At 32.1% G+C, this 15,267-nt stretch overlaps 1 long non-coding RNA gene across 1 annotated transcript; it reads left to right on the top strand.

Moving 5' to 3' along the window:
* Positions 1–8,958: 8,958 nt before the first annotated feature.
* On the top strand, positions 8,959–14,583 carry LOC127707806 (uncharacterized). The gene is made up of 4 exons (XR_007985020.1): positions 8,959–9,036; positions 9,867–10,013; positions 12,391–12,545; positions 14,532–14,583. It is a non-coding gene; the product is annotated as an uncharacterized LOC127707806 (long non-coding RNA).
* The last annotated feature ends 684 nt before the right edge of the window (positions 14,584–15,267 follow it).

Below are 15,267 nucleotides of genomic sequence, written 5' to 3'. Positions count from 1 at the left end.
TCTGGTGACCCTCAGTGAATAGTTAAACTTCTAATCCTTACGATTTTGTAAACATTAAAAAAAAATGTGTTTTCTTAATGATTACAAAATACTATACTATATGGTTGTTCCTTGTTATAATGTTTAAAAAGGTGTTCATTAAATTATACATTTATATTGATAAAATTATTATTTCTACTTAATTAGTAGTTGTAGGTAATGAGTTATTAATTTTGGTGTGTAATCCCTGTCCGAGATACTTATGTAGATGGGTTTTCGTCCGTTGAACAACAAACCACAGAAAGTTTAATAGTTTTACGTATTTTTGTGTTTCCGTGTTGTAGATATATTACCGAGCGAGTACTCGAGTATCGCTCGATAAAACCAACGAGTACTCGATTATTACTTGTTCACTGAGTTGACAGCCATATTATATATATAACTTGCCATTATTAGCTGCTATAACTACATCCTCCTCATTGTCGCACTAAAGTCGGATATGTCTGATCACATTTTTGATTGATTTTAATCCAAAGTTTGAAACAACACAATCACTATTTTCCACATCGCTATTTTCTTGTCGGAAAGAATTTTGCTTTAAGAATATACGTTCATCGTCTTTATCCATTTTGTGACATCAAATGCATGTGAAGGTATTCACGGAAGTCCTAGCACACGCAAAAAGCACAATACACATGCACTGTGTCCTCATTTACATGTAGTTTACCTACAACTGTACTTTTTTTTCTATTGTCTACTGTTTAAAGGGGCCAACATGTAGGATAATATGAATAAAGTTTATCCAATACAATTTACACACTTGATGAAAATAAATCTTAGCAAAAGTTTGTATGTGTCTGTTTTTTCACCTTCTTTGACAAGTTAAACAATGTTTTAAGTAAGACATAATCGGCTTATATCCTTTACGTAATTTTCTATTGTATGATTCAAGAAGGAAAAAAATCATTGATATTTGGTGTTGTATGATTGGGGGGCAATTATGGAATACTGTGTTTTTGACAGATATTTGATAATCGCACTTAAAATATGTGATCGGGCTGAGCGCATAGTTCTTTAGATATTAGACAGACATATGATAATATGTTGACTTTTTTCGTCTTTGTTTTAAATCATTGTGTTGCTGTCCCATTAACATTTTTTATATAGATGCTCGATAACAATAAAAAAAATTCGGTCATTTATGGAGTTGTAACCAGTAACATAGAACATTAGCATACGATATCGATAATTGAATTCATAATCAAGAATATCAAAATAAAACCTGACTGATTTTAACGATTACTTTTAACGTTGGATTTTGTAAAGTCTAAGACTTCACGAATCATATTAAAAAAAGTATGATCGGCCTTAGTTAAACGAAACTAAAACAACTATGCATAATTAAATATGTTTATTAACAATGTAATTATAAATCCATTGAACAACTTTTCTTTTGTTTGTTAAGAATAAAAATAGATGTTGGGTATACGTCAATGAGACAGCTACCCAAAAACAAAAAAAAACATTGAATCGCTGAAAACTTGTCCTAATATTAAATAAGTGTGTGGAGTAAACGTCAATGACACAGGAGCAATACAATTAGTATTAAATTCTGTAGAGCTTTAGGAGAAGTGGTAACTGTTTTTTCCTCAATAAACACAAATACTCGTATAAAATTCAAGCTTGAAGTCGTATTATTCACTATAAAGGCTATAAACACATTAAATTATTCTGTATGGTTCGCGAAAATGTTATTCATTTATATTTAATATATATAACCGAACAAATAAAATTGAGAAGGAAAATGAGGAATGTGCAAAAGAGACAATAACCCAACCAAAGAGCAGAAAACAGCCCAAGGCCATCAATGAGTCTTAAACACAGTGAGAAAATTCCGCACCCGGTGGCGGACTTCAGCTGGTCCCTAAACAATAATTTATACTAGTTTAGCGAAAAAAGACGCCAAACTAAACTCCAAAACATATAAATGAACCAAAATTAAAAGAAATATACAAGACTTACAACGGCCAGAGGTTCCTGACTTGGGACAGGCGCAAAAATGTTGCGGGTAAAACATGTTTTGTGAGATCTCAGCACTCCCCCCATACCTCTAGCCAATGTGGAATAAACAAACGCACAGCAATACGCACAGTACAGTACAGGCGAATATCCAGTTGAAATTAAACAAAAGAAATGGAACTCTTTGTTAAGGAAGGTAAATAAACAGCTGCGCCATGAGTGCATGATACGCCCGTCGTCTTGTGTGTGAATTTTTATGCAATAAGCATAAATAGTTTCTGACATACGGCGTGACATGCGAAAACCCCCTTTTTTTTTACAAAAAACTCAATATCTCAAAAATTAAATTTTGAATCAAAACCAAAAAGTATACAGATCTTTAGATTAATATAACTAAGAAGTGTGTAAAATTTTAAGCAATAATCATAAATCGTTTTTGAGATACGGCGCGACATGTGAAAAACCCCTCCCCCTTTTTTAACAAAATACTCAATATCTCTAAAATAAAATTTTGAATCATCACCAAAAAGTATACAGATCTTAAGATTAATATAACTAAGAAGTGTGTAAAGTTTTAAGCAATAATCATAAATTGTTTTTGAGATACGGCGCGACATGTGAAAAAAAAACACACACCTGTTTTAGTTACTAAGTCCCGTAACTCAAAAAGTTTTAATCTTATTTTCACCAAAAAGTATACAGATCGTTTGACCATCATAAGAAACAACTATGTTAAGTTTCATGAAATTTGGATAAGTCATTCTCAAGTTACGGTGCGACATGTTTACGCCGGACAGACAGACAGACAGACAGACAGACAGACAGACAGACGGACAGACAGACAGACGGACAGACAGACAGACAGACGGACAGACAGACAGACGGACGGACGACGGACATTTGTATACCATAATACGTCCCAGCAAAAATTTGACGGGCGTATAAAAAGGCCAAATAGGTATATTTGAATTGTTTACATCTGTTTCTATGGGCTTTAAAAGTTTAATGACGATGCATAATTAGGATTTTATGCATCTGATATACGTGTTTTTACTTAAAATTATAGTATGGAGCTTCGGGGGCAGAGATGCAAATTAATGCTTTAAAAAAATCAATCTATTATCTTTCTTTGGAATTTTTTTCGACGGAATTTATAATTATGCACAAAAGAGATCCACATGTATTTGCACCTACTTCAATCTACTGTTTTGTGAAAATTTGTCTAGAATTTAAAAGTTTACAAATATCTCGAAGCTCCATACCACAATTGATGTAAAAACACATATATAAGATGCATAAAATCCTAGATTATGCACGTTCCTTAAAGTTTTTAAAGCCCATAGAAACAGATGTAAACAATTCAAATTAACCAACTTGGCCTTTTTGACCTTCTGTAACAAAGAGTTTCATTTCTTTTGTTTAATTTAATTGGGTTTCCGCCTGTTGAAGACAGGTTAACGTTGCAGAAAAAGGTTCAACCATATTGAGTGCACCGCAGTCGATTTTATTTCAAATGCAACATTTAAATATAATGAATGAACACACATGAAGAGATAACTAGCGTTCAAGCAATTAAACTTATTTTGTTGTTCATCGGAATTTTCTTCCTCTTATATTATTTCAATGAATTTTAAGAGAATTATGGTCTAAATGTTATATCTTTTTTAATTGGAAAAATGAATTGATATAGTTATATAATATCTAAATTCATCGCCAAGAAATAAATATCCGGCGGTCAAGAATTCGATCAGACGTATTAACCTATAAAACATTATACGTGAAAAAAAATTTTATTCAAAATTTTCTCGTATGACGAAGGCTCCATCATTCCTTCCTCATTCATCGAAATTGACCTCGACACGGCGGTTGTCTTGAAAGAGACAGTTATTACTTACCCAAACCGGACCATCTGAATGCACCCCTCCCACTCCTTTTCGGTTTTTAATGCAAGGCTCTTGTCGCTCTTTTTTTTAAGTTTATTTGTGTTTTGCTGTCTTTTGTGTGTGTTTTTTTTTATATTACCGAAATATATTTTTGTACCTCGATTTCCCTTTGCAAATAACGCTTTCTTTTTTTCTTTCAAAACAAAGCATTGTAAGTGTACATATCCTTGTCTCTGTGCTTAATGTATAATTATTGTATTCAATCAAATTTACTATTGATATCTAATCTAAATTAAAGTGTTTGTAACTGTTCATAAATACATTGGAAAGAAACAAATTTAATACGTATTTTGACGTTATATACAGTAAAATACCTTTATTAATAACTCCCACGTTTCAATAAATTAAATGCAGGAAAGGAATTTATGTTCAAATTTATACAACGCAATTACAAATTGTCTAAACACATATTTAACAAACATAAATAATTAATCTAGCACGTAGGTTTAGTTAATTTCTTTAGACTTCATCGGTTTCTGATAAAAAAAAAATACCACTACGAACAAAGTGCGAATCGGACACACGATTGATTTCTTTAACCTGCGGTTACGTGTTCCTTTTTCTGTTACTTATATTCATCGTCGTTGATAAGTGAAGTTTTGCATTATATTCCTTTACAGACAATGATATCATTTTGTTTAAATCTTGCAAATCAACGCCATCACCTGCAAATTATAAAACTTTTGTAGCCCCTAGTTCTTGAAGCAAGATTTGCACTTTATACACAGAGTGAGGTTAATAGAAAAGAAAGGATATGGGGTATCCATCCATGACACAAAATCAGTATATGCACAGCAAAAATAAAAGACAAAAAGCAAAGGAACAGCGCCTTTATTGCTGTTCTTCATGTCAACATCACAGTGAGGCCTTCAACACAGAGCAAACAAACTCTCAATATTAGGTTGTTAATCAAATTCTTGATTAGCTATTTTGTCTAAGGAATAAGTTGTGGCTTGCACATCAACACTTGGTAAATCATCTACTTCAGATGAACGGGTTTTCTCCTAATTGTAATAATAAAGTTATTTTACTTGTGGTCCTCGTATTGCGGCATTATCTATCAAGCATTAGAAGCATCATTTTATTTTTTTTATTTTTATTGTTGCTGAAAATGCTGTAAGGAAGAATAAAAGCAACACAGAAATTGATTTGTATGTCCAAAGTCGGACAAGGATATAAAAAAACTTGTGCAAAAAGAAAAATCTAAAAGCACAAAAAACAAAAAACAAAACTTACAAACGAGCATTGTCAACACAATTGGTGCTAAAGGAGACAAACCAAAACATGAGAAAAATGGCCGTGAATAAGTATTGACGCTGCCTGTGTTTAAATCAATTAAATAGAAATCGTCTTGATGAGTAACGAAATCATGGTATTGGAACATGACGTTAATAAAAAAATGATTTTGTGTAATTATCATTTGTTCTTTCGTTGTCATTTTTTTTTTTCAAAATGCTGAAACAAATTGTGTGAATTGATGAATTTTATTTCAGTCATTGAACAATTATTTACCTGTAGGAATCTATTATGCTCCTTTCAGCTGTCCAATATTTTTTAAGAAAGAGGAGGGTTATTCTTTAAAATATTGGACAGTTAAGGCAACATCATGGTTTCTTACAGGTAAATGATAGTCCAATCACTGAAATAAAGAACGCGTACAAGAATAGAATGACGTCACAACAATGTTTTTTAAAAATGTGATGAATCGTTTCCACTCAACTCCAACTTTTTTACGTCAACCAGTGGAAAAGGATTAACAAAGGTGTATTGAACGTATACATATACACCGTGTGGAACGACACATGCGGGATGTTGGCTATGTTTGACATGGGGTGGCGGTTTTGAACCGTTCAAGGTAAGTAAAAGTATCAAAATTTCTTTTTTGATAATTGTTAGCACCAAATAATGTATTGGACGGAAGGAACCGATCCATTATCTATTTCCATTAAACAGGAGCAGACGTTTCCAGTGCTCTGTTTTTTCAAACACCTCTACCTAGTTTTCCGTGTTGCAGATTTTGAGACTTCATATGCAAGTTTCAGGATAAAAAACTACTTTTGGCTATTTTCACCCGTATGATTTATATAGAAATGAATTCCTATCATAGAATTTAACCAAATGCCAGCTTCGAACCCAAAATTTTTTGGTTTTAAAGTAAATTTTTCATCGAAATATAATGTGGCGTGCGGGGTGTCAGATTTTTCGTCCCAAGGGGATGATGCATTGATTAAAAGAAGGATAAATTTGCCTATAATTCGGTCTTTCTCTGATAGTTTGTAATTCAAACACACCCACTCTGTTATGATGACTCATCACAAAACTTAGGTATTTCATTTGGCCTATATTCTTGTTTTTTGAGTAATGTGCATTTTCAATGTTAGAAATGGCTTAAGACACCATAACATGGAGCAAAACCACATGCAGAGTAGATCTCCGTGTAAGATTTGACGAAGGCCGAAGCCACCAACACATGAACTTCATCAAATTTCTGCACCGGTTTTCTCAAAATGGACTTACTCCGAAACATTTACTTACTCACTCCACAGAAATACTCACTGGCATCTATATTTACATTCTTTTCCTTTAAGAAAGTATAAAGATAGATCATGTTGGCTTGTTTGGCTTTCTAACAATTTTGATCTGAGCGTCACTGATGAGTCTTATGTAGACGAAACGCGCGTCTGGCGTATCAAATTATAAGCCTGGTACCTTTGATAACTATTGGCATACATCTGTTTCTATGGTCATTGAAATTGAAATGCAGCTGCATATTTTGATACTTGTATTATCTATTATATTCGTTCATACATATATTATAGCATTGAGCTATGCAAGCCACAAGGAAAAGAAGAAAAGAAATATTGTCTAATGGGAATTTGTTTTTCTTTTACATATAATTTGGATACATGAAAGAAAATCAGTCGCCAGATTATGTTCTCCTAGATTTTTAATTGCTGTTTTCAAATCGCTTAAAATTGATGTGTCATCTTCTCATGGTCTTCTTGTAGCGTTATTACCATTTGTAAATATAGATTCCGTTGTTTTTTTCTGTGGAGTGAGTAAGCGAATTCGTTTAGGAGTAAGTCCATTTTGCGGCGTGCACGTGTGCTTTGTAGAGAAAACTGGTGAAGAAATTTTATGAAGTTAAAGTGTTGGTGCTTCGGCTTCGGGCAAATCTTATACGGAGGTCTGCTCATTATTTGAGTTTGCTCCATGTTTTGATGTATTTAACCATAGCCGTGACTTCTTCCTGACCATGATAATAAATGAAAAGGAAAACAAATGATGTTCAGGTATAAAAAAAAATTACCTAGAGTCTTTTTCTCTATTTCTAACATTAAAACCACATTACTAAAAAAACTAAAATATGGGCCAAATCTATCCTTCTTTTAATCAATGCCTCAACCCCTTGAGCTACAAAATCTGACACCCGGGATCTGACGCACGACACATAACATTTCGACGAAAAAAACAATAAATTTTGAGTTAAAAGCTGGTATTTGGTTTAATTCTATGATAGGAATTCATTTCTATATAAATCATACGTGCAAAAATCGCCAAAAGTAGTTTTTTTATCCTGAAACTTGCATATGAAGTCTCAAAATCTGCAACACGGAAAACTAGGGAGAGGTGTTTGAGAAAACGAAGCACTGCAAATGTCTGATTCTGTTTGATGGAACTAAATTATGGTTTGGTTCCTTCCGTACAATGCATTTTTTGGTGCTAACAATTCTCAAAAAAGAAATAATTTTTGATACTTTTACTTACCGCTTTTTCTCCGCTTCAAAACCGCCAGCCCTGGTTAGACATAGCCAACACCCCGCATGTGGCGTTCTACACGGTGATATAGCAAATCAGTTAAGAAAAGAATATTTAACTTGACAATACATGCACAACTATGATTGAAAACATGTCAGAAACAATTATTAAAAAACTTGATGTACCAAATAGTTGTTGCAATTACTAACAGCAAACTCAAGTCTGTACCTGCTAATATATAAATCGTGTTGTCTTACACTCTTATATCATATAATTTAAGAAATTACCAAGAAAGTAAGGTTCCAACTCCCTCAAGCAAAGTTGGTCATGTATAGTTCCTAACGTTTCTACGTAATTAGATATTCCTCGCTTTCAAATATCTGGGTTTGAGCGTTCCTGATAAAGGTAAAACCAATGAAGCGTTACGGACGTACGAAATTTATAAACTGTTATTTTCTTTTGAGATTGGCTGCTGTACTGGAAGCCGATTTTCAATTTCCAGAGTTCTCATTTTAAAAGCTATTATTCAAAGAATATAATATGGATGAAAGATATTTTATTTTAGTCCTAAAAAGGTTTGTTCTACATATATTACTGCCGAAACAAATTCACGGTAACGGAGGAAACGATTAAACTCGAAGAACCCCTAAATTTCACTATATTTAAAGTCGACCTTCCACTGTCATGAATTTTGTCTGGTAGTATGGCCATCCCTTAAATTCAAAAGTAATAGATAATCTAAATCAAACGTAGTTGGTTTGTTTCATTTGAAATTATGAATAAAAATTATTTTTAATATTCACTGTGAAGTCATTAGATTGCAATCGAACCCCCACTCCCTTCCCCCCTCCCCCCCCCCCCAAAAAAAAAAAACCAAAAAAACAACAGTATACGGTTTTTGTTATCTTTGTTATTACAATGAACAAAAGAATTATTCATATTGCAGCACATAACGGTCCAGAAGAATATTAAACTTCTATATATTAAGTAATTCATATAGAAGATCCAATTTTTTAAAATTATTTTTCTCCATATAAATTAATAGTGATGTGAAAAAAAAATATCTTCAAATGATAATCAATAATAAATATAAAAACAATTGACAAGTACTTTCATAGTCTGCACCTGATACAACCATTCGCAAAGGCGCCAATAATAATAATAACAATTGAAAATGATCAATTATTAAAGTTTCTATATCCGTTTTTTTTCGTAGAAATGAAGTGGGTTGTAATGACTTCCTTGGCCTTTGTAGAAATGTTGCATCAAGTAATAAATATTTTCTTACTTTTGAATAATATCGAGACTACAAATTCTGTTTTCAATACAACTCAAGGTAGGCTTAGTTTTTCTTGTATAATGGCCACATTTTATTATTACATGTATGTAGTGCAGATCTATAAATTGTCGCCACACTAACAGTGACAAATTTTGTATACTTCTTAACAGTTACACAGTTTATGTCAATGTACTTGTGTCCTCGAACAACATCCTTACGTATTATATATATTGTTATAGCGGCTCCAAGGATATAAACCTCAAGGAACTCAACAGATCAAGTTAATAACCATCTTTTAGCAACCTGGATACCGTTACGCCCGTTAAAAAATATTTTGTTTCAAAATGTACCTCTCAAAGATGTTAATTTAGGATATCTTTTTGCGTAAAGATGTCGCTCATATATATTTTGACCAAAAATTATACGTAAAATGGCAATCATAGGTCAAATATTCAAATTCGTTATAATACCATCGCAAGTTACCGTTCTACACTTAAGTTTTAATAGTATAGCAACCTGTTCATTTATTTAATTTTAAATAAGTGTACTTTTTTTGCAATTTCCTGAGTCAAATAACCATGATAACGTTTTTGATCATACCTCTTATTTTACTGAGATACTTAGTCATCAAGGTTATTATAAGCTATGTCATGTGTGGTTATTATAGATATGTTTGAGGATCAGAAAAGTATAACACGTAAAAAGCCTGCTAGCAATGATTTTTTCATTAGAAGCTTTTATGAAAATTTTATTATCATAATCATTTTATTTGTTTGGAGTTGATATCGTGTCTCATCGAGATAAAAACACAATTCATTTTCTACATATTTATAAAGTAAACACAAATACGATATGCACTAATTTTGATAGAATGTTTTGCATTACAGTATCATGGGAGGATGCCCAGAAGATCTGCCATGTTCCATCTGTAAGCTACATCATGTACACGAACAGACTTTATACTGAGCTACCTGCAACATTTATTGCATGGACGTCGTCACGAAATCTTACATCCGATTGGACATCTTTTTATGGTATTTTGGTATAGTCATATAAAAAAAAACCAAAATATAATTTAAAGATTATTAAAAGAATCTTTTTTCAGTCTACTAATTGTATTAGAAGAAAATACTGTAAATTATAATTTAATTTGATTAATGACCAACGGACAAAATACAATATTAATATATATTTTTTTCAGGAAATGAAACTGCGAGTGGATGCGAATCTATTCTGTTGAAATTTTTAACACTGCGCTTGTTTCTTGTCAATATCCAGATTTATGTAATACTATATGTGCACACGAATACACATAGTCCATGAAACACTTGTGACCAAACGGACTATTACAATGTTTGACATAAAAAAAAGACAAATCCCCGGCAATTAAAAAAAATCATGGTCTATCTTCAAAATGAATACCCGTTTTACCAAAGAGGGACGAAAGATACCAGAGGGACAGTCAAACTCATAGATCGAAAACAAACTGACAAAGCCATGGCCAAAAATAAAAAGACAAACAGACAAATAATAGTACAGATGACACAACATAGAAAACTAAAGACTAAGCAACACGAACCCCACCAAAAAACTGGGGGTGATATCAGGTGCTCCGGAAGGGTAAGCAGATCCTGCTCCACATGTGGCACCCGCCGTGTTGCTTATGCAAAACTGCAAAAAGTACAAAAAACTAATTGCTTTGTTGTATAGACATCTTTCTATTGCTGATGGCTGTATGTTGCCCCCTAGATGTCTTTTTGATTGTTTTTGTCGTTTGTTATCTGCATCATTGACGTATTCCGACATCTACCTTTGTACAAAGCAGCACTAACGGCTAAATGTACATCCTAATGAGCCTGTATTCAAATATGATTAAAATGATATGCGAGAAATAGTAAATGAAACATTTAATCAAATACGGAAAAATAACAAATATCTAATGGTCGACAAGGGTCTTCAACATGCCAAAAATAATTCATCAAAATAACTATCTGAATGACATACCTATTATGAAAGAGGAAAATGCAATCCCTGAAGACTTTCCTGGAAAGTATATGGAATTGTTTCGTGTTAAAACTTTTTTGTGGGTGCTTTCTACACTATCCTTTAATAACGATCAGCGGGGGAAATGCAACTTTAATGATTTTACAATAAAGATAAGTATATAAACACAACTTACTTTATAATAACAGAAAAAAATCACCTCCAACACAATAATATTTCATTTCATAACATAAATTATCATAGTTACTCAAAGCAAGCTAAAATAGTCTACCTGGTATTAGAATCATGCAGTTCTACGCTCTTAATTCACCGTCTGCACTTTGGAGTAGATTTCATATATCAAACTTGTGAACAGTGCCAGAAGACAAGATTTTAAAAAGGCACAGTGTAAATTTGCTTAGAAATATGATTCAGAAAATTTGAAATTTTTCAAACTGAAATCAGCAGACTGATGTTCGTCTCCCAAAATACCAGACGTAATGATTGAACAAAAACAGTTTATTATAATTACAATTTAAAATTTGTAATTCATATAATCAGACTTAAAAGCGCATTTCAAGCTTGTTTGCTTTTTAAATAAGATATCAGACAAAACTGGTTCTGATATGTAAATTCTTTAAATTCCTTCAAATGAATTTATCCCTCTATAGAGTGAACCTCAAAGTATTGGTAAAAAGTGAGTGATAAGAATGAAGTTACTAGTAGATTAGAAACTGCTGACACATTCAGAGCACCTGAGATCTTCCCTAGTTTTGGTATATGATATATGCTTCTTAATCTTTAGATTTCTGTGAACTGTTGTATTAATAGTTGTTTGTCTTTTCGTTGTATTTCTCTTGGTGACGGTGTTGTCGGGTTTTTTTTTTCTCAATATCAAAGAATTTTGATCGTCTCTTGGAATCTTCTTCCCGTTTATAGGACCGTCGATTCAAACGTTTTTAGTAATAAAAATATTATATTCATTGAATTCAAACGCTGAAACATGCATATCAGAAACCTGAAAATATCAACTCCTATATAGAGAAGGTGCAAAAAGATATGACAAAAAGCAAAAGTAAAGGAAGAGTCTTCTCGTTTAGTCCTTTTTTTAAAGGATTTATAGGAAATTAATAAAGGTGAAATGTAATTGTTCGAAAAGACGGAAAACTAGAAAATATATATTTTAATGAAATGCTATCAAAATAAATTACATTTCTATGTTAAGTTCAAATCTCCAACAAGAAGTTGGAGTGGAAAGATTGCGTGTTTTGATAACATTGGTTTTGCATGTTTTGTAAAGAAACATTAAGCCTCTTATATCTTTGAACTATTCAAAAGATATTGTCACATAATTGTGAAAACAAACAGGTAAATAAATTTTCTTATACCTGTTTACATGTATATAGTGCATTTTTATTTTTGTTTCAGGTTGCCTGGATGTATCAGTCAAGATGAATACAAGTGAGGATGTAAATAAAGCTTTAAACCAATATTTCCCAAACAGTTCATACGCAATAAAATCGGACAGCGTATTTAAATGTGCATATTCCTGTACATTAAAAGCCGATTTGTTTACATTTCATGTAAGTATACTGCATTTATATTAAATACAATTAACTTTGTCAAGAATAGCAAACAAAGTATTATTCTGAGGTTTTTTCTTAAAGATTTAATTAAATGTAATATTTTTTTTGGAACCACGAATTTTCGTGTTTTACTTTTGCTGATCACAATGATTGTGGTAATTATTAACCCTTATTTTTAAAAAAGAAAAACATGAACTTATGATACAGAATTGTGAGTTGTGATGGCCTGTACTTCGTTGATTTATTGAAATTGATACTTTTGATCTCAAATGCCCATTTGAAACATAGTTTTGACAAAATCAAATAAAACCCAAGGCCTTATACCGACAAATCATTTGATCCACATTAACCATTGCAAAGGACATATTGTACATTTAGCTACATTTTTAACGCCGTTTATATTAAAAACAAAATCTCAACAAAAGACTTAATTTCCATGGACCAATTAAAAACCATTAGTCGAAAAATTACAAAACCGTGACCTTTGAAAAGAAAAAAAAAACGAATGAAAGACACATTAATCCACAAAACACGACACAGAGTATAGAGTGAGGAACAGGATTCCACCAAAATTAGGGGTTGAACTTTGCACAGGTGGCGCGGGAAGGGTACACATTCCCTGCTCCACTAATACCATTCGTCCAGCTGTTAATGGCAAGTACCAGTTTAGTAATAAGTCAAAATCCAGGAAATAGGACTAAATTGTGACTAGGACAGCTGCAAGATATCAGTGGTCATATGTGGCACCCTTAAAACACAATTCAAACAAGTCAACCAAATACGTTTGGCGTCCTTAAAACACAGAACCATTTGTAAATCTTCGTTCAGTAGCTTGTATGTTGGCAGTAACCGTCCATAAAAATCATGAAAGGAAACTCAAACACTGCAATTACATTTCAGGTAGATCAATACGCAGGCAATACAGAATAATGCTAAACAAAAAAATGGAAAGTTCACAATGGCAAAATTGAAATATAAGGAATGTTGCCCTTTAATTACGATTTTAACCATTTTTTGCCGTTAAATCTAAACTTTAAAACTATGATAGATAGAGGGAACTATTTAACCTGCAAAAATTTGTAGCAAGTCAAGATCTAAAGGTAAATCAAAATGAGTCGGAGGATTCTTAGAGAACAATAAAAAATCATGAGTAGCAGAAAGACATACAAAGCCATGACAAACTAGACTGAGCAGAACGAACCCTGAAAACTAACCGGGGTGATCTCCTGTGGTCCAAAAGATTTAAAAGATTTTATTTCACACGTGGCACCCATCGTTTTACTCATGACTGCAACAAGATATGTTTGAATGCTGCTGTCGACCTTTATATGACGATTGTTTTTACATATTTTTGCGTTTTGGTAGAAACTATTGTAAATATAAAAGAAAACTAATAAAAAAAAAAGATTTGTATGACAAAATCAATTAATTTTCTTTTTAAGAGTTATTGCCCTTATATGATAATTTTTGACAAATTTAGTATTTTTACATAATATCTCGCAATCATTGATAAATACACTGAAACTTTGACCGTCCCATTTGATCATTAATACGAGATCTACAAATAATTGAAATGATTGGAATCATCAATCGCCTCCATTCATAAGTTATTGACCTTCAATCATGTTTGTTTCCATATTTTCACTTTTGTGTATAATCTAGAAAACCTTTTTGGATAAATAATACTCATTGCAACAAGATAAGATGTCCCTACAGTTACTTTTCAACACAAATATTGGTCGTTTCATTGCATCAAATTTCATGCAAAAATTCCAGGTGAGCGAAACGTGCTTTTTAAAACCTCTGATTTACTCCTCTTATAAGTTAATATCAAATATCAAGCATAAATATTTGGTATCCTAACGTTCTGTTGGAAAATCTATTAACTTTTAATTATTTTTTCAGGTAAAATAGATTTTATCATTTCATTCATTTATCTATTCTTGTTATGCATTTATTAACTTTTCTTCCTTGTCAATTTAGAAACACATTTGCAAGTGTATTCATCAGTACGAATTGACGTCACATGTAGAAAAGAGTCCAATTTGCATATTTTGGAGATTACCTGAGATTGACAATGTTGAAAAAGTTTATTCTTTTTCTCGTAATTCACTTCCAATCTTCAAATTTGAAAAAGGTATGCCAGTTTTAATGCTACAAAATAACTCGATTAAGAACTAATAATCTAGTCTGACAGGCGACGTCATAAACACTTAGTTATAAGTCAAAAATCTTCAAAATTGTACAGGCCAAATGAAGTTCAAAGAATACACTAGTGAACCATACATTGGATATCCCTCTACACCTGACTTCTGGCTTTCCAAATTAGATGGATTTTTTTTCTCTCAATTAAATTAAGAAATAATTCCTTCATTTCATACTCTATGCTCATTTTAATATGGGTAGGCATTATATTTGTCGATATTTTACACTGAGCGTAAGCGAGGTGTAAAATATGGTCAAATACATGTATAATGCCTACCCATGTTAAAATGAGCATAGAGCATGACATGAAGGAATTATTTCGATTCTAATAGGACAAATGCAGTAATTTTATAGGTCGAAGCGTGCGAAAATACCTTAAAAAGTTTGGCTGTTCCCGTTTCTTCCCCATGAAGTATGTACATTACATTTTCATATTTAATAAGTTTAAAAACTAATAGCAGGGTAAATATATGTTGATTGAATAACAATTTATAATAACATTTTATGTAAGCAG

This window comes from Mytilus californianus, unplaced genomic scaffold (genome assembly GCF_021869535.1).
Source record: "Mytilus californianus isolate M0D057914Y unplaced genomic scaffold, xbMytCali1.0.p SCAF_7, whole genome shotgun sequence".
NCBI classification, from domain to species: Eukaryota; Metazoa; Mollusca; class Bivalvia; order Mytilida; family Mytilidae; genus Mytilus; species Mytilus californianus.
Note: the sequence above shows the minus strand (reverse complement) of the source record. Positions and strands in the feature narration are given on the sequence as shown.